The 19,171-nt window shown below is 42.2% G+C and overlaps 1 protein-coding gene across 8 annotated transcripts in view; it reads left to right on the forward strand.

Annotated features, from left to right (window-relative positions):
* Nucleotides 1-19,171, forward strand: part of SGCD (sarcoglycan delta) — a 313,783-nt gene that overhangs the window by 128,923 nt on the left and 165,689 nt on the right. The window lies entirely within an intron of this gene.

Below are 19,171 nucleotides of genomic sequence, written 5' to 3' on the forward strand. Positions count from 1 at the left end.
CTGGGCTTTGCTCCCTCTGGGGAGTAGATTAAGATCATCAGACCTCTTTCACTGGCAGCCCCAAACAAGTTTGAATACCTGTGCTGGAGGAGTGAGGCAAATGCAATTCCTGCCTTACAGTGCCTGCCCCTATTGAAGCAGGTCACTGTCAATGAAAAATGCTCTCACCAACCTTTAAAAATGGGTTTTTCTGTACTTCTGGTTCTGCTGAAGGGTAAAGCTGTACAGTAATTGATTGGTTGGGCATGCAGACTGGAATTTTGTGGGATGAAATTACAGGGCTGTAATTGGTTGTCTCTGGTTTCCCCACTTTTCCCTCTATTGTATCTTTTTTTCTCTGCTTTACCTTCTCTTTATTTCTTGGTGTTGGAATTGATATCTGAAAAGTTTTAAGTGGTTTAGTGAGGAAAGCTGAAGTTGTGATTCAGGAAAATTTGGATTTTCAGTTTGTTTTGAACTCTTTACATCTTGGAGCCCTGGTCAACGCTGCTGGCTGAATTATGTTGAAGCAAACATCTTGTTTAAAAAGCCAACCCAAAATCCTCAGTAGAGTAGGACACCTCTTACAGAGAGAGCCCCTGAAGTATAGGGGAGGAATTCTGAGATCCCTCTGTCACAGCAGGAGAAGGAGATTTGGTTCAAATCCTTGGGATCTCCACGCTGGGTCTGCAGACAGGAAAAGTTTCCATTTGAAATTTGTGAGTAAAGATGTGCACAGCTGCTTCTCCCTCCTCAGATTTTAAAACCTTATAGGGTTTTTTCCTTTTGCCTGCTGTAACAGAGGTTGTTCAGCTTCTTTTTTTAGTATGTGTTCCTTTCCCGATAAGATGCCTGATTCCAGTGCCTCTCTCAGCAGGCAAAATTGCTTGAAGGTTTTAGTTTTAATTCAGGAAAGTTTCTTGGAGCATCCAAGTAGTTGGGCCAGTAGCAGACGCTGTCTCAGTCAGTTCTCTTTCTCCCCAAAATACTGTAATGCCTCCTAAATTTTTTCAGCTATAACATAATTCAAATGAGCTGTGATTCTTGCTAAAATATCTGGGAATGTTGAACAAATATATGATATACTGTATCATTGAACAAAACTGTGTTTTCCTTTTCATTTTGCCTTTTTTTCTCTGTTTTGTTTCATCTGTTTGCTCATATTTTTCCAAAGTCAAAAGCCAAAAACTCACCTCAGCAGTGCTCCACCACACCTGCACTGACCTAATTTCCAGGAAGCCCAGAACTAAATCCGCATTTATTCAGCAAGTGCTAAACCAACAGAATCTGCTTTCCAAATACCAGATCAATTGTGGATGTTGGAACAAGGGATTGAGTTTCATCAGGGTTTGTCTGGGTGAAATGAGAACCAGGTCTGGGGCAAAGTGGTGCCTCAAACAGAGGTGAGAAAAGCCCTCAGGGGACAATTCTTCAGAGCATGTGGCTTAGGATTGCAAACAAAGCAACAGGTTTCTGATTTTCTTTATTTTTAGGACAAAAGTATGCTATGCTTTGTGTTTGGAGGAGAGGTGGTAACGCACAAAAATAAAGGAAAAATTTAAAATTAATAATGCTGTGATCAGCTTTCCTAACTACAGCAGTGTGTAAAAGCCCTGAACACTGAAGAGTTATGTGAAGGAGGCAGAAGACAATCAGGGTTTGTTCCTTGGCAATACTTGCTGAACTACATTTCTCTTGACATTTTGGCTTCTCAAAGCCTTCTCCTGCTCCTCTTTCACCTCCTGCCTCAGCCCCTTTGGCCATTGCACCACATTGACCCAGCCTTTCCAGAGCTGTCCTTGGCTGCCACTGGCAATAAATCCCACTGCACAAACCACAAAGGTTCACACACACCCTACCTTCAATTCCTTTTTAAAAAGCAAATTTGGCTGTGACATCATTTTTTTCCCTCCCAGTATTTGCTGGGAATCTGCACTAGGATTTGGAAGTAGGGCTGAAAGTTTTAGATCCAGACAAGCAACTCTCCTTTCATTAGCTAATGCCTTTTATTTAGCAATAAATAAATAAATAAATTACAAATCCTTCCTTTTTGGTCTTTCTGCCCCATATGCCTCTGCCACAGCCTTTTTTCCATATAATTAATCAGCCCATATCTCTCATGCAGCTCTGCTTGTCAGCAGGGATTAAAGCCTGACAGTATTTAATCATCTTGTATTTTATAGAAAACTAACACTCTCCCTTTGCTTCCTCTTCCCTCCTTTCCCTTTCATTTCCTTTTCTGGGTGTGTAGCACAGTGTCTGCTCTGTCTAAAGTTGTTATTCAGGGAGTGACAGGTATAAAATTCCTTTCTTGGCTTTCTTCTTCTGTGACCCATGTAATTCCTTCATGGGATCATTTGCTGTGACATTTTGGGTGTGCTGTGACCTACCCTGTTAGCAGAGGCCCACCACATGCTGAGGCTGTAGAGTATGTATTGAATCATGTTTTACTGTTATTTTTTTTCCCCTCAGGAAATAGAGTAAAGCTGTGAGCCAAGTGGGCTGAGTAACTAAGCCAATTATTATTTCATGTTTTTGGGGTGATTTAGCTGTTTTGAATATATGTGAGCAGCTTGGACATTGACTCATTTTATTAATTTAGGTATCTTATTAAATGATGGATCTCAGTGTTTGACCTGCTCACAGAGGTCCCCTTCAAGGGTAATCAAGGGGTGGAAATGGATCCTTCCTTCAGGCACAATACTTCTATTTCAAGGTATAAATCCCCATGGATAGATGACTCATCTCCCAGAAGGGCTTCTTTGTCTCCATTGATGTTTAAATAAGTTGTCCAAATAGAGATATTTTTGTCAGAGATGTGGAGGGAGATCAGTTGCGTGATGAGGTTTAAGTCTTTGCCACAGGAATTCTGTTCTGGTGTGAGGTGGGATGGGAGGCTGAGGGAGCTGTCCATGGTCCCATTCCCTGGATTTGAGGAGTTCAAGGGACTCTGATTTGGTGCTGTGACACCCAGAGGGATGAACCTACACAGAAAATGCTCTTTCTCCTTTTTCCAGAGCATGGATTGGCAATTCCTCAGATTTAAAACAATCACTCTCTTAATTTAATTAGAACCCCCCTCCTTTGGCATGGGTGATGTCAGATGTTATAAGATCTGTAGATGGAAAGGATTGAATGTATTCTGTTCAATTTGAATTTGTAGGTTAAGTAGTGTTGACCTGGATAGCTTTTATATGGGAGACTCCCCAGAAATCCCAAGTGCCATCAAAGTAAATGGTATTTTGCTTCCCCCACACCAAATATAATGCCCCTGGAAAATGTTTGCTTTCTGCTGCTTTTCTGACATGGCTGAAAATTGGAAGAGGAAAGGAGAGGGAGAGAGAGACTTAAAACAGTTGAAAAAGCAAATTATTTTCATGTCCTAGGTAAATGTTTTCTTGCTGCAGAAGAAAGTTCTGTTTATAACAGGGTTCAGGTGCTGAGAGAGGTCATAGGAGGTAGCAGGGTAAAACCTTTGGCAGATGCTGTTGAGTCCCAGAATATTCTTTTTCCTAATTCGGTTAAGAAGACTTCACCTTCACTGATACTTGCTGTGGGAGGCAGCTTATTGTCTTTGGCCTCTTTTACACTCAAATGGTGGATGAAATGCTTGGTTACAGATTTGACAACAAAAGTCAAAGAATAAATCACAATTTTTGATGAGAATTAGGTGTTTTTCTTCATTGACTGAAGTGGTGAAGTGAAAAAAAACACCAAAACAAACAGATCTAAAGACAGTGAAGAATGCAATATTTGCTGTTTTCTTTCAGTTCTAACATTGGCAACTTCAGATAAGCAGACTGAAAATCCATACCTAAAAGCAGCCAAGTGGCTCTTAAATGGAATTTGCTTGTGCCAGAAATCTCAGGGACAAATGTTTGTTTTGTGTTGAATGGGCTGTCAAACTAATGATCAGAATAGATCTTTTTGGCCTCAAACCTTTTTATCAATACAGATTCTTCATTTTTCTTCCAAGAGTGGCTGAATGGATGTTTATATTTTATGGGAAACAGCAGGCTAAAGTAAAAGCCAACAACAGTACAAGAAGTTGGGGCTTTTTTAAAGGGAGGATTTATGATGTTTAAGCCTTGATTTATTTAAAAAAAAGAGCACAAGCAGTGGTTTTTAAGCACATTTGCCAAGGAAAAAGAGGTAGAAAGCTGCAAAATAAAAGTTAGGAAGTGATAAATGCAGACATCATTTAATGAAGAAAATTAATTCTACAAGCAGAGTGATACAGAAAGGAAACATCCGTTATTGAGGAAGGGGCATTGAGGCAGAGGACATTTGTCATCTCAAGTGACAATTAGATGAGCTCCAGAAAGAGCAGGGTAAAGGAGGTAAAAATATGCAAGGGAAGAAAATGAGGCGAGGAGAATTGAAGGAATACAGAGCAGACTTTTTCAGGTCTGTTGGCCTGATTTATGCTTTTACACCCTCCTTAGCATACAAACATCCCTGAAACGAAGAGCCTGCTTTGCTCTCATTACTGTGCAGTCCTGTGGGCACCACGCTGGGTAAATCTGCTTGGCAGCAGCACCTGGGAGCAGCTGGGGCACTGAGCAGAAGGTGGCTCAGCAAAGGAGAGCTGAACCATGGGGGTACCTTGTTCCCTGCCTGCTGTCCCAGGGGCTTGGGCAGGAGACAGGTGGGAGAGGAGCTCAGGGTTGTGCCCAAACCTGCTCTGCAGAGCAAAACCCTCTGCACAGGCTCGAGAACACCACGGTCTGTCCCACTGTACTGAGCTCCACTCAGTACGTTCACCATGACTTGCCCTACTGAAAAAATCAAGCTCTGTTTCCTTCTGTGGGGAGATGAATAGAGATGAGAAAATCCTGATTCTCTTGGGGGAAATTCTTCTTTACAAGTTATTTCCTCTGTGTCTCTGCATTTGGGTAATACAAGACCTCCACCATGCCCCACGGGTGTTGTTTCCACGGGGGTCTCAGGGCATTGAGTGTACAATTTAGCTTCTGCCCAAATATTCATGTTTAGAGAAGAGAGAGCTTTATATTTTTGCTCTTAGCATTTTGCATTGGCAGAAGAAATTGGTGGACTGGTTTGAAATAGAAGTGCTGACAAAGTGGACGAGTTTTCTGTCGTTGATGCAATTCAGATGATCCTGATGGTTTCTGTCATCAAGGAGCTCTTGTAATCCCCCACTTCCCATGGATTTCAGATGTCTCCTGTGTTCACTGCTGGGTCTCTTCCATTGCCAGAGCCCCTTTGATCCATTTCTCCATGGCTGATGTCACAGGGTAGCCCACAGCAGAAACTTCCAGCACTGCCTTTGCACAAAGCTCCTGTTCTGGAGATCCTCTCATTTAGTCCAGGATGAATAATTCAAACCCAAATTGGGCAGGATGTCCCAGCCAGCCTTTTATTATTGCAGTTCCTTTGGAAGAATGATGATCAAACCTGACAAAGGTACTGGGATGTCATGGGGAAGGGGGACAGGGGGGCATCAGTGCTCCCCAGGTGTGCCCTCATGCCTCAGGTACCCAGTCCTACACATGTATCAGTACTTTAAAGGAAATCTCTACAACTCTGTAGAAAATCGGGCAGAGGCATCACCCATCAGGCTGTTTCAGCTTCTAGAAATTCAGTCTGTTTTAAAGATTTTATTGAGAGTTACAAGTGGAAGCAGATTCCTTCAAGATGAATGTCAGCTGTTTATACATATTTTTTAGAGCTTGCTTCTCATTCTTGGTGCGTTTGGGGTAGTTTTTTAAGTGTTGTATGACTGTCAGTGTCAATCTGTGTGTAACACCCTTTCAAGTGGCCAAGTTTGGCAGGAATTGAATGTTCTGCCGAAAAAGGGGCTCTTCAGTCCCAGGTCAAGTAGGGTTTTAAGCTCCAAAAGCTGAGTGATTGTGTGTCAAATACTGTGCCTGTGGTTTTGATCCAGCTTTCAGCAGTTCTGCACCTGTGATTAGTGCTGTAAAAGAGTCAGGAAGGTGGAAAGTCCTGTGGTTTTAAAAGTCAAACTTGGCCTAACTCAACCAGATTCACTTAGAGCCCTTGGGGCTCAATTCTTACAGAAATAAACTTCTCAGGACTGCAAGCCATGACCCTTCCTCTTCTTTTGGGATTTATAAACTTACAACTTTTGCATGTGAAATGCCAGAAAAGTGAAGTTGTTATTATTTATTCAGTTCTTTATCATTATTTTTTTATTCTACCTATCTTACTAAAAAAAAATACCAAATAAAACCCACCAAAAATTGTTGCTTTAGGCACATTATACAGTAGGAAATATTCAGTCTTGAAGTCAGCAACTGCAAGCTGTGATTGTCCTGTATGGAATGGTTACAGGGAAGAGCTGTGCTGTGATGCTAGGCAGGACAGCTTCAATATTTTTGGCAAGTGGCAACTTCATGGTATCCTTTCTGTCCAACAGCTCTAAATAAAAGAGAATAATCTTTTTGAGCTGCTAGACTGGAGTTGGTCTCCTGTCTGTGGTACACACCAGAGGCAAAGGTTTTGTAGTCTGTGGCTCTGCTGTTTCAATCCTGTTTATACATCATTTATTTCAAATTAGTGAGACTTAGCAGGAATCCAGAAATTTGCATCTGCTCCAGTCAGGGCCAAATAGGCAAAAATGGAGCAACGCCACAAGGACTACTAGGAATCTGGTGGGTAGTATTGCTTAAATACCATTGCTGCTTTCAGGGAGTACCTTTATTACAATTTCCTAGCTGCACCAGCCCTGTGGGCAGGCACACAGGAGGATGGGAGCTGCCTTTGGGCAGCCCTGGGGAAGGGTATTTTCAGCCCTGGGGATTGTTCCAGAGCAGTGCTGGGTTGCAGACACCTCCTGAGGATCTGCCCACTGGCTCTGTGTCATGCCAGGAGCTGCCTGAACAAGGCATTAATTATCCATTCCTGTGCATTCCTGGTTCCAATTAATTTACAAGCTTAATCTTTCAGTTTGGTTATGCAATTTGCTCCATGAAATATGGCTTGTGTTCTTTCCAGTAATGAAAACCCACAAATAATCCCCATGCCCTAAGTACCTGTCCCCATTATCTACCGTGCTCATAAGCGCTGCTTGCAGAATTATTTTGCCTGGTTAATGTTTGATTCTGTTTTTATTCTAATTGGCACTGCTGCTATTTTAGAAGTTGCCAGCCCATTGGTGGATATTGTGGTTTAATGCTTTTTTTGCCATCCCCTACAAGCTCCACTTTGCTTGTTTTACAAAGCCATTCTGAGTTCCTGTGCAGACACAAGTGTTCACTGGGGCTGGCCCCTGCTTCCATATGGTGCACATTAATCACAATTCAGCTATGTAAACACAAACCTGCATTTCTTGCTGCATACAGTTGCCCAGCTGAGGCTGAATGAAAGATTTCATTTTTGTAAGTCATATAAGCACACCTGAGACTTTAAACACAGTGTGATGTGACTCTCTGTTCTATAGAACACATCAGTTTGCTAATTAAAAATCTGCTCTTATGGCTGATGGTTGTTTCTTTTTATGAAGCCCTGGAATGCTGCTAAGTAGGTCTGGAATGGTGATGTGTGGTTTATTGTTTCTTCCTAAAGTTGTTTCCTGCCTATTTTGTCTGTAATTTCATTGTCTTGAAGAGTCACTCTTTGCTTTTCATTTATGGTTTTCATAGAGTAAATCTGCAAGGATTGTTTATAGTTGAAATGTTCTCAATTGTATATTTCTGAACAGCTTGGATTTAATAGCTGGTTTATGTTTGGAATAAGCAAGTAAAAAAAAGTGAAGGGCCATGAATCAACCCGAGGAAAATAGAAACAAAGTCTTTAGACAGTAAGTAACAAGGCTGTACACCTTTTAACCCAGAAAATTCATCAATCCTTTTGTCCATGTGTACACTCATCACTTTGCTTTGATTCATGTGTACTTCAGGGACTCTGATGCTTACTCTAGGTGGGAACTATCAATAGAGCTATTACAAGACAGAACACAGCCTGTTTCAAGTATTCAGCTCTTTGGGATTTTTTCTAAAATATTGCCAGTAGATAAGCTGCAGCGTGTTAGTCAGGCATAAAGTTATCCAGATTTTCTAAGAGCAGGGTTTAATGTAAAATAACATGTTAGGCTGCAAATGCAATATTTAAAACTCATATAGCAGGGAATGTGTGGTTACAGGGAAGGGAGAGACCCATGGGTCATTCTGTCTCTAATAGATAATTATTAATGAAGAACAGCTTGAGAATTTGACATACACAAATATAAAACTTCTGATGTGTCTTTCTGTACTATTTATAAGATTTGCTGTGACCAAGAGAGACTCCGACTTTGAGCAATTCTTAAGTGTAAGCACACGAAAAACCTAGTTTTGATCAATAGTTTTTATGGCAAAATCCATAAAACAAAACAGACCCTTTATACAATTCAGAACAAATAATTCAGATTGCAAGCCCTGAGACAATTTCTGGTTAAGCTTGGCTGGAGGATGATGCTCTAACATGCAGAGTGGGCTTGTACAGGATTGGCATTTAAATATAATCATAGGAGTAGATGGTTGAGAGTCCAGCAAGAGCCACAAGCAACTGAGTAAGTTGCTGGCAAGAGGAGCTGATGGGAAGGACTGCAGTGATTGCAAATGAGGCCTGACCAGGAGGTAATGTGATTAGTGTTCTCTGAGAGCAAAGTACATTGCAGAAATTAAATGAAGCCTGGAGTGAGGTGGAGGTGGGGGAGAAATCCCATCATTCCTCCAGTTTCATCTCATAAGAGCTTTATCATTTTCACTTGTGGGTCATTGCTGTTTTTTGGGATTTTTTTTTCCCAAGCCTTGTGCTGAGGGTGTTTGAGAGTTATTGTGAGATTTGAAAGAATGCTGATGTTTTGATCTTGTCATGCCTGAGAGTCCTTTATAAATGTCAGAGTTGGTGCCTGGAAATCTGGGACACTGCTCGGCCGCTTCTCTTGTGAGCACTCAGCTAATGAGGCCACCAGAGAGGCACTGCTGAGCGGCCTGGGGTGGTGGCCCTGCTGCATCCAGCCCCTGGAGAGGCAGGAGGCACCTGGTGTGTGATGGCCAACAAACTGCCAAGCCTAATTAATTAATTAATTCATCACAATGTCTGGCATTCCCAGCATGGGAATGTTTTCAGGATGCGCGGCAGTTGCGGTCACCTCGTTCCCTCCTGACTCTCAGGATGTGGGGACCATGTCTTGAGGTTTTGGTGGTGTGTCCTGCCTGCTGCACTCAGACTTTATCAGAGCAGGGTGAGATAACCAGAGCAGGCACCTGGGGCAGGAGCTCTGTTGGCCTCAGAAGGTTTTAATGCAGGTTAAGCCACAGAAGCGATGTGACACCAGCACTCATCTGACATCAGCAGTCACCAAAAATGTGACTAAATACACAGGAGATATGATAAGTTTTTCTAGACAACTTTTTTTGACGTTTCATAAACATGCAGCTCTTTCAAGGCTCACTAAGGAGTTTGCTTTTTCAGGAGCAGTGATTAAAAATTTCCACACTGTATTTGAGAGGAACAGGAGGGTTGCTACAGGAGATCCCACCAGCTGCCACTCACATGCCTGAATAACTGATTTGCACTGGAGTCTGGCAAAATTGCTTTTTTGAAGATACTGAACAAGAATAGTAACTTTTTCCTGGTGTACCAAGAAATTATATATATAGGCATATATTGACGACAAATTTCTTCCCTCCAAAGTACAGCTGTGAAAGGGCCAAGCGCTTTCCTTGTTCAGCAGGACACAGAGGCCCAAACTGGCACACAAATAATTTCCTTGAGTTCAAGAAAAGTTCTCATGTGCTTTAATTTAGCTGCTTAAAAGGTTTTGGGCTGAACTGTGGTCAGTGATGACACCAGCGTCCTGCAGACTTGTTGCTCCCCAAACCTCTGCCAACATCTGTCTCTACTGATCCTGAGAAGCTCAGAGGAAAAATCCTGCATTTGAAAGGAACATAAAGGATCCTCGACAGCAATTCAGATGCACAGATTAGGAAACCACTTTTCTAAAGCCCCAGAATGTCACTTTTCACTGCCTAGAAATTGGGTGCTTATGTTCTTCACACATTTTGGAAATGGCAGGTGTCAGGCAGAAGCTGTGCTGGTGCTGTAGTAGAAAACTCAGTTACTAAAATGTATTTTCCCCAAGAGAAAACAGGATTTTCCTGAGTGCTTGCTGTGCAGGGCATAGGTGTGGTTTAGACAGGAGGTTCACAAAGAAACAGCAGCACAAATGGGTTTGTGTCTCACAAGTATCACCTTGTGAATGTGACAGTGACCATGTAACTCTTGGTAAATCTATTGAAACATCTGGAGCTCTCACTGTAAGACAAGAATGTGTAAATACCAGTGAGTTGTGTATAATACAGCAAGAATATTTCTACTGAATAATAAGGTAATTTTAATAATAAGAATAATGAAAATAATTTTATTATTACTTACAAATAATAAGAAATTACTTTGCCCCAGCCTGTTTGGGTAAATCAGCTTGAGCTGAAGTACACAAGCAGGACTTGCTAGATTCTGTCCTGCTTTGTAAAATTAATCACTGGCTGGTTGATTAGTTAAATGGTGGTGCATGGCTTTGTTTTGGAGTTTCATGACAGTGGATTTGGAGTACTTTAACACCACATCCATTTTGAGGTGTCATTTATTGTAGGATCTTTGAGAATTCATTCCTCACCTGGGGTCTGCCTGCTGTCCTGTGCTGGGCAGGTTTGTTCAGTTTGGGGACTGTTCAGGTTTTGGGGACTGGAAGATAAAGCCATGGTAGCAGCCCTTATTAAACCATTGAGATCTGACATTGTGGCTCTGGACTCCCCAGAGGATCAGGAGTTTGGGGAGAAGAATGGGATTCAATCATTCTGGCACTGGCTCTTGTGTCTCTCATGGTAAAGCAGCACACAAACAACGATTTGGAATTTGTTTTCACTACAAAATGGATCCTTGATCCCAAGGCAATAAACAGTAAAAAGGGAAGCAGCAATGAATCAAATACAGAAGCTCATGCTAAAACAAAACCTGAGATTTCTGTTGGGAATTTTGTATGGCTTTTCAGCAGCAGAATCTGGAATACATCAAACACTTGTAGTATGATATTTTTAACAATTAGAAGTCCAAATATGTGCAATTAGCAACAGTAGGACTTCTGTCAGGAATGACTGCACCAAGTTTAATTTAATGTACTCAGCCTTGTAATTGTTTTTTTAAATCTTGCTGTGACAATGACAGCGTTTTTTTGCTTTGTAGTTTTTATGTTTTATATCCTCCACAAATCACACATTTAAGACAGTTTTGTTTTGCAACATCTCTGAAATGTTGCCTTATTAGCAAGCCAGTCCATGCCAGATTATTTTAATATTGATAGACCGTATCAGCAGTTGAGTTTAAGATTCATTCCTTGTGCTGTTTTGTTAAGGTTTAGTGGGACTAAATCACAAAACATTGCTTTGCTTGGAAATTGAATTGAAAAGATCCATCTACAGTAGGATTACTTGTTTAGAGAAAGCTGCTCTTGCATTCTGAAGATTTTGGTGTTTTTTTCTTGGAGTTTGGGTGCCTGAACAATGCCAGGCAAATTTGAAGTGCCTCAGGGCTCTAGCACTGTGCTGAACTGTGATCTTTCTTACAAAGGATATTTTCATCTCCACTTCCCAAAGCTGTTTTTGTCATAAATAAATACGGGATAGGAAAGCAAACCTGAATTTAGAGTTGTATGTGACATTAATTTTCTATGCAATGTAACCATGAGCCACTATTCCTACAGGTGACAAATGATGCTGGTGCCTGTGTGTTCTTACTCAATCTTTTGAGGCTGCAGATGATTTTTAAGGATTAGTCTTGCAAACAGGGGTGCTTTTTTTTTCATCTTTTTACTTACTTTACACTGAAACACTTGCATGTGCATTCAGGATACTGCTTATTTCATTCTGGCACTTTTAATATGAAAATTGCCAGATTTTTATGCTGGGTTTGATGGATGATTACGTGTGGGCTGTGTACAGTCATTTTCCCAGGGCTTTTTGCTGGGGTAGTGGAAGTGCCTTAAAACCTGGACCTGCAGCAGCTTCTGCTCCCTTGTAGGGAATTACAGAAGGTAAGGAGGGAAAACAAGGCTTCTGTCAGGATTTCTGAACACAATCCCTTGGTCTGCACTTTCTTTGGAAATTTTGTGGGGTTTTGTCAGGCAGATCAGGTTGATCACTCCTGACTGTGACTTCTTTTGTAGAGCAGATTACAGGGAATTTCAGCGTGTAGCGTGTTACAGTGCTTGAAGTTACTGGGTAATGATCTGCATAATCTCATATATACGCCTTCAGCAGACACACAGCTGTGCACCTTTAGCTTGAGTTGCTCAATACATAACTCTCTGTATCCTCAGTCATTAAAAAAATAAAAATTCACTATGATAAAAAATTCAGTAACTCCCAGAATCTGGAATAAGAAGAATTATTGTTGGACATGCTTTGCAAGCTGTGTTTCAGATTTTAGGAGAAGTCTGGCTCATTGTCTTTCGTGCTGTATGTCAGACCTCTGACATTAATCCTTTATGTCTCCTGGCAAGTATTTCACATTCCAAAAGGCTTATATGCCTGGGGGGAAGAAAAAAAAAACCAGGAAAAAAGGCAATTCCAGTGACACAGGTTAAACTAATTGAGAGTAGGGCTTAGAGAATGTGTGGGAGTGTTTACACTTCTGTGTGGCAGTGATTCCTGCCTGGACTGTGGCCCAATATTGCTGTTCTTCAGCACATTTCCCCTCCCAGCCCTGTGCACACCCGAGTGCTGAGCTCCTCTGCACATCCCTTCTTGTCGCTGGGACAGCTCAGACTTTCCTCCTTCTGGATGGACATGAGACCCCCAATTTCCCACTTCTGCTGTGTTTCATCCCCCCTGGCTGTTCATGTCCTTAGAAACTGTGGAAAATCCCTGGTTGCAAACTGGTCATCCAGGGGCAGCAAACCTGGCTGAGGTTCTGCTGCTTCCTGCAGCTTTGGGTAGAGATGCAGCTGAGATGGCCAAAATCCTGCCTGACCTTGTGTCTGCAGAGAACTCAAACCTTGCTCCCCTGGTCCTGAAGGTTCTGTGTTAAACTCTTGGGGTTTTTATACTCTTGTCTCCAAGAGTTATTTTCTGTGCTCCTTAATTTTCCTTTAAAGCAGCCAGGGAAATGTTCTTTTTTGGAGCAGTGAATTTATCCTCTTCCTCTGATCTGGTAACTGCCCACTGTGGGTCTTCTTTGTGCATGGGGGAATGCACATTTGCACTGAGAAATCCAAATCCTTGTGTTTGGCCCATGGCTGGAGGTGTATTTGGAAGGCTCATCTTGAACACAGGAACTGTTATGTTCAGGTGTGCTGCATGTCAGTGGGAGTTTAAGCTGTGTTAAATCTGTAGGAGATGATTTTCCCAGCTGGGCTTTTAAATGCAAGGTTTTCTTGCATTTTTGGCAAAAGAAAAATGGTTTTTGTCAAAGAAAAATGAGGCTTGTGGTCTCATTTTGAATCCTAAAACAAAGGTGTGCTCATGAACATTTCCATGACATAGACAGTGGCCAATTTCTTCAATGTCTGTTGACTTTATTCTGCAGTTGTTAATGGAGAGAATTTTTTAAGGCAGAGTGAGAGTGTGTGTTTTGACTGATGGTATCCAGCAGTGGTTTTGGCTCTCAGGAGGCAGGAAGAAATTCCCAAACCATCTGATATCCTGCTACCTGCTGGTATGTAGCTGTTACCTGTTAGTTACTGAGTGTCACTGCAGCAGGGTGCAAGACCCTCAGTCTCCAATGCCTGGACATAAAAGTCTCCAAGAAACACAGACTGCACTTTTTCCAAGCTGTAGGTCCATCCCCCTAGTGTGTATTTCTGTGTGAATTATAATCAAAGTCTAAGAACTGGCCAATGTTTTGCTACCTTCTGCTGACAGCTTTTGGCTTTTTTGGAAATATTTTAGCTTGGTGCATACTGTAGCTGTCGCTGTGATTCAGAGCCTTTGGAAGCAGAGCTTCCTCTTGTATTTGTTATTTGCTTAGCAGAGCTTTGACTTTATGGCTATGTATTTCAGAATCTTTTATGCCAGGGAATCATTTATATTTCAGAGATATGGGAAGGCACCTTGGGGCTTGCTGCATGTCTTGTTTTTTAACCTTAGCCCAGTGTGATATTCTCTCTAAAGAGTATTCTCACGTAATCCTGCAGGGAAGGATAAAGGTAACACCGTTGCCTGGCATTAAAACTGTAAATCAGAAGTATATAATGACAAGTCTGAGAAATATACTAAAAATAATAACAAGGCAGGCTTGTTTCTGAACAGTAACTGCCATTAAACTTTGCTTTGAATTCTGACTTCCATCCAAAATCTGCACCCACAGCCCTCAGCTGTGTGTCAAGGGGTCCTGTGCTTGTTTTGTACTTCAGAGGAGCTGACTTAACTTTGTGCTGGTCCAGATGTGACTCCCCCGGGGGTATTCCTTGGCCAGGCTGTGGAAAGATGTTTCTGAGAACCCAGAGAGAAATACAAAGCTGAAAACCTGTCCAGCACTGCCTCAGGGGCATTCCTTTCCCTGAGAGAAAATGTGAGACTGGGGAGGGACAATGGCTAATTTTGTATGACTGAGAGCAGGAGGGTGACACTTTTCAAGCAGAAAAGTTTGATGGAGCCTGAGCTGCTTCTTAAGCCCAGCTTACATGGACAAGTGTGGTTGTGAAGTGATTTCAGTGAGGATTTCTGGGGGAAAGCTCAGCAATGAGGCTTTCCCAAGGATTTTGGAAGCTCTGTGTACAGCTCTGATTTCCTTCTGGAGGTTTTGTCGGAGACTGTATCACCTTGATGGACATTTTTAGGATACAGGAGGCCCATCTCCATCCAGGACAGGCTCACCTGGGCCTCAGCAGGGTAATTATGGTGGAAAGTGGTGTAGCTTTCTTCCCTGGTGTAGCTTTTCTTCCCTGAGTACTGGAGAGTGGAGCTGGGGGGACTTTTCCTGGGAAAGAGGTGTGGACTGCACATTCCATTATGCTTCAAGGTCGTGCCATTTGTCTAGCAGGAAGGGACATAAATGCCTAATTTATGATCTCATTAGTGGTGCTTGATTCACATTGGCATTCATGGGCTCTGAGAAGAAAATGTTTTCATTTAAATCTTGTGCGAGATTTGAAATTAAAGATATGTGAAATGGCCCGAGAATCCCTTTAAGACATAAGGGTGAATCAGACATTAAAATTAAGGTCCTGAACTGCTGCCATGGGGAGTAGATGCTCTTTTCAAGGCACTGTGGCTTCTCCTGACCCTGCTGTGCAATGCAAAACCAGCCCAGAGCAATGCATTCCCTGGCAGCTCTGATAAATACAGCACCCAGTCCTGCTGTATGGGATGGGCCCCACAAAAACACGAAGCACAGACACACTCAGGACTTGGTATGGGCTCTGGAGGGTGGTTTATTCAGGGATTCTGGCAGTCAGAAGGGTGGAGAGGTGGGTACAACACCTGCTTCAAACCTCTGTAATCTGGTGAGGTGGTTCAGTGTGAACAGATGTAATTTGTACCTGGTAACCTGCCTGGGAGTGATTGCATAAAACTTCAGTGTCAGATCGGAAGTTACACACACAGACACACACAATCCCAATCTTGCTTTTTTCCTCGTTGACGTAAGTGTTGAAGATTTCCAAGTCTGGAAAATTGGCCATTCTGAGGATGAGAAAGCAAGGAAATAATCAAAGCAAAACATGATGGAAAAAGCTGGACATGATGATAACATAGTGTGGTCCTAACAAATCAGTGCTAAATAAAGTGAGAACTTTGCTCTGGGAGGAGAGCTGCCCCAGCAAGCCTCAAAGGCAGGCTGGTTCATTTAACCTAATCATGATGAGCCTAATCAACTGGCTCCTTCTAATTACCATGAAGGAGTGACTGTCTAAAACCTGCTTCTGTCACATGTATGGCAAGTTTGCTCTTTTGGCAATTTCTCTCTAGTGCCTGGTGAACTGCAACCAGGAGACCAGGCTGGCTGGTTGGGCAGGATGGCAGCCTCTCCAGCCTATCCCTGCTTAATTTCCACATCTGCATAATCAAGAGGTGGCTACAAATAATGGGTTGAATGTGTTCCTCTGGGAAGCTGGGTAGAAAACACCAAGTGTTGAGCAGTGCTTCAGCAGGGGCTTGCTGACAGAGCAGCTCATGGCATGGAGGCTTTAATTGCCATCCAGAGCTGATGGTTCATAGGTTTCTATCTTCCCTTTCCCTTGGCAGACCCTGGCTGTCCTGCTGAAGGCTGCAGCTCAAACCTGAGCCCTCACCTGTCCTTCAGGGCCCTCCCAGCTGCTCCTTTCCCTGTGGATGGTGACAGCTCCCCTGCACACTGTGTCCCACAGGCTCACAGCAGTGCTGCCACTTCACTCTCCCCTCTCTGTGAGGTTTTGTGAAATGCTTGTGCTTATTTGTGCATTGTGACCGTGTTCACAGGGGTCTGAGGATGAGGGAAGAGACAAGGATCTGACTCCATGTTTCAGAAGGCTTGATTTATTTTTTTATGATATATATTACATTAAAACTATACTAAAAGAATAGAAGGAAGGATTTCATCAGAAGGCCAGCTAAGAGTAGAAAAAGAAAGAATGATAACAAAGGCTTGTCTTGGACTCTGTCCAAGGCAGCTGACTGTGACTGGCCATTAATTACAAACAACCACATGAGACCAATCACAGATGCACCTGTTGCATTCCACAGCAGCAGATAATCAATATTTGCATTTTGTTCTGAGGCCTCTCAGCTTCTCAGGAGGAAAAATCCCAAGGAAAGGATTTTTCATAAAAGATGTGTGTGACAGTGCATCTCTGAATCTTCCTTCTCTCCTGGGTTTCTGCCACAAACTCCAGCACCCACTTCTGTGGCTTTCCTGGCTCTGCATTGTCTCTCCATGTGTGAATTTGGGAGGATCTCCCCCAATCTGTGTTTCCCTCCCTTTTTCCACACCATGAACTGGTGCTGGGTAAGGGGAGAAACAGGCAGTAAGGAAAAAGGAAACTGATTTTAATTTCAGAAGTCACAATACTGTTGTTGTTATTCCCAGAGGAACACAGCCTTTTGTATTAATCCAAACATGAGATTTCCTGGGTTCTTCATGCTTTTGTTTCACTTTGGTGACAGACACTGCTAAATTGGTGGAGGTTTTCAGCAGAATACGGGAGATAGGGAAATGTGAGTGGCTCTAAGTTTGTCCTGTAGTTCACAAATGGATATTGCTGCCTGTTGGGGGGGCTTGAAAGGTTTGTGTGAATGAATCAATTAATCTTTGAGATAGTTAAGTAAAAAAAATACAAAAAATCAACTGGGAATATTTCCACCCTCAATTACACACATAAAACATATTCAAATAGCTATAGCATATTCAGTTCAAATCCTACCTTATTCCTACAGCCTCAGGCCACCATATTTATGTCAAGAATTTCCCACAGAGACATGAGCAGTGCTCAGTGTAGTATCTGCAGAGAAAGTGCAGAGTTTCTGGGGTGCATTTATTTGCTACTCTTGGTCAACCATAATTTGCATAATATCCATATGAAACTCTAGCATGAGTTTGCATTAGTTAGCAGGTGTTGTTTATTTAGAAGTATCTCAATACTTTTTTTTAATATAAATGAGAGACAGAGAAATCAGCTTTTTATGTTTCCTAGGGTTGCCAGGGTAGCAGTAGTAAAATATAGCAAATCAACAGTGAGATCTGCAAGAATGAATACAGACTGTGCCCAGAGGCTATGGAAGGCACCATGACATATTTCAGGCTTTATCAGGAATGAGGCAAACATTTGCACAGCCCTGAAAGAGCTTCTGGCTTTGCAGTGAACTGCCACAGAATGGTGTAATTAAAAGTTACATTCTGTTTGAGCCTTGTCTCACACTCAGCAATCAAACACCAAAATCAGAAGGAATTATTGCATTTGTATTCTGCCACCCTCTGAAAAAAGATGCATTGCTTGGCTTATAGCCTGCTCTTGATTTATTAGGTCTAAGTTCAGAGTGGCACAAGAAGTGAGGCAGATTCTTGCAGGACCTGCTGCACACAGGCACTGGTACATTTTTTTTTTGTTGGTTTTTGTTTTGTTTGGTTTTTGTTTGGTTGTTTTGTTGTTGTCTGGTTGGTTTTTTGGGGGATTTTTTTGTTTTGTTTTTTTGGGATTTTTTTGGGGTTTTTTTTGTGAGCTTCTCATTGCTTAGAACAAACCTCCAGGTTGTTTTCTAAAGCTGCTTGGAGCAGGCAGGCAGGATGAAGGTTACCTGAGGGAGGGTTGATCTGGACATGGACATGCACAGGTCACTGAGGTTGGCAGCTCCAGCTCTGATGTGACCTCCAGGTGCTGTGGATAAAAAACCACAGGATTAGCAGCAAGGCACACACTGAGCTGAGTCTCCTCTGACAAGACAGAGAAGGGAAAACAGAATTTCTATTCAGGGTATCAGGATTGACCCGTGAAGCATAGCATTGCTTGTTGATTGCAAATAATGGAGCTGCAAAAATGATTTCTGCTCAGGAATGCACTGCTTGGCTTTGCTGCAAACTATTTTCTCTACCCATTTCAGTACAAAGCTGGGAGGTGATGACCATGAATTGTTTTGTTTGGTATAAGTAAGAATTTCCTGAAAAAATAGGAAAGCGTGAATAGAAATCCAGAGCTAATATTTTATGTCAAATTTCTGCTTATAAGAGAAAGTAAATTGTGCATAATCCAGCAAACTTTTAGGATATCTGGTGAAGCAGCAGTCCAGCTCTGTCCTTTCTGAAGGACACACTGGCATTCACTGGCATTCATCAGTATCCAGAAATGGCCAGGAAGATGTAGGCAGTACTATGTTTCCAAGTGTTTTTTCAATAGATGCGAGACATTCAAATTAAAATAAACCATTTTAAAAAGTGGCAAATGTGCTGCAACTGTTGGAAGTGTGTGAGAGTCTGCAGCAGGCACAACAAACAGTTGGCAGAATAAACAGAGCCAGGCTGTGGCTGATGATTTTGTGATTAACAGCTGCCAGTTGTTTGAACAAAGATTGTTTTTCCACCAAAGTCTTGCCACTCTTTTGGGGGTGAGAGTTTCTTACTTGGTTCTGAGTTTACTTTTCAGCCTGATTTCTGTTCAAAATAGTCTGGAGAGCTGAGTTTAGATACCAAAGGCTAAAAACTGTAGGTCAGATTCAAAGAGATGAGACTCCAGTGGGGAAGAGGGAGTTTCTGGAGAGGA

This window comes from Ammospiza nelsoni, chromosome 16 (genome assembly GCF_027579445.1).
Source record: "Ammospiza nelsoni isolate bAmmNel1 chromosome 16, bAmmNel1.pri, whole genome shotgun sequence".
NCBI classification, from domain to species: Eukaryota; Metazoa; Chordata; class Aves; order Passeriformes; family Passerellidae; genus Ammospiza; species Ammospiza nelsoni.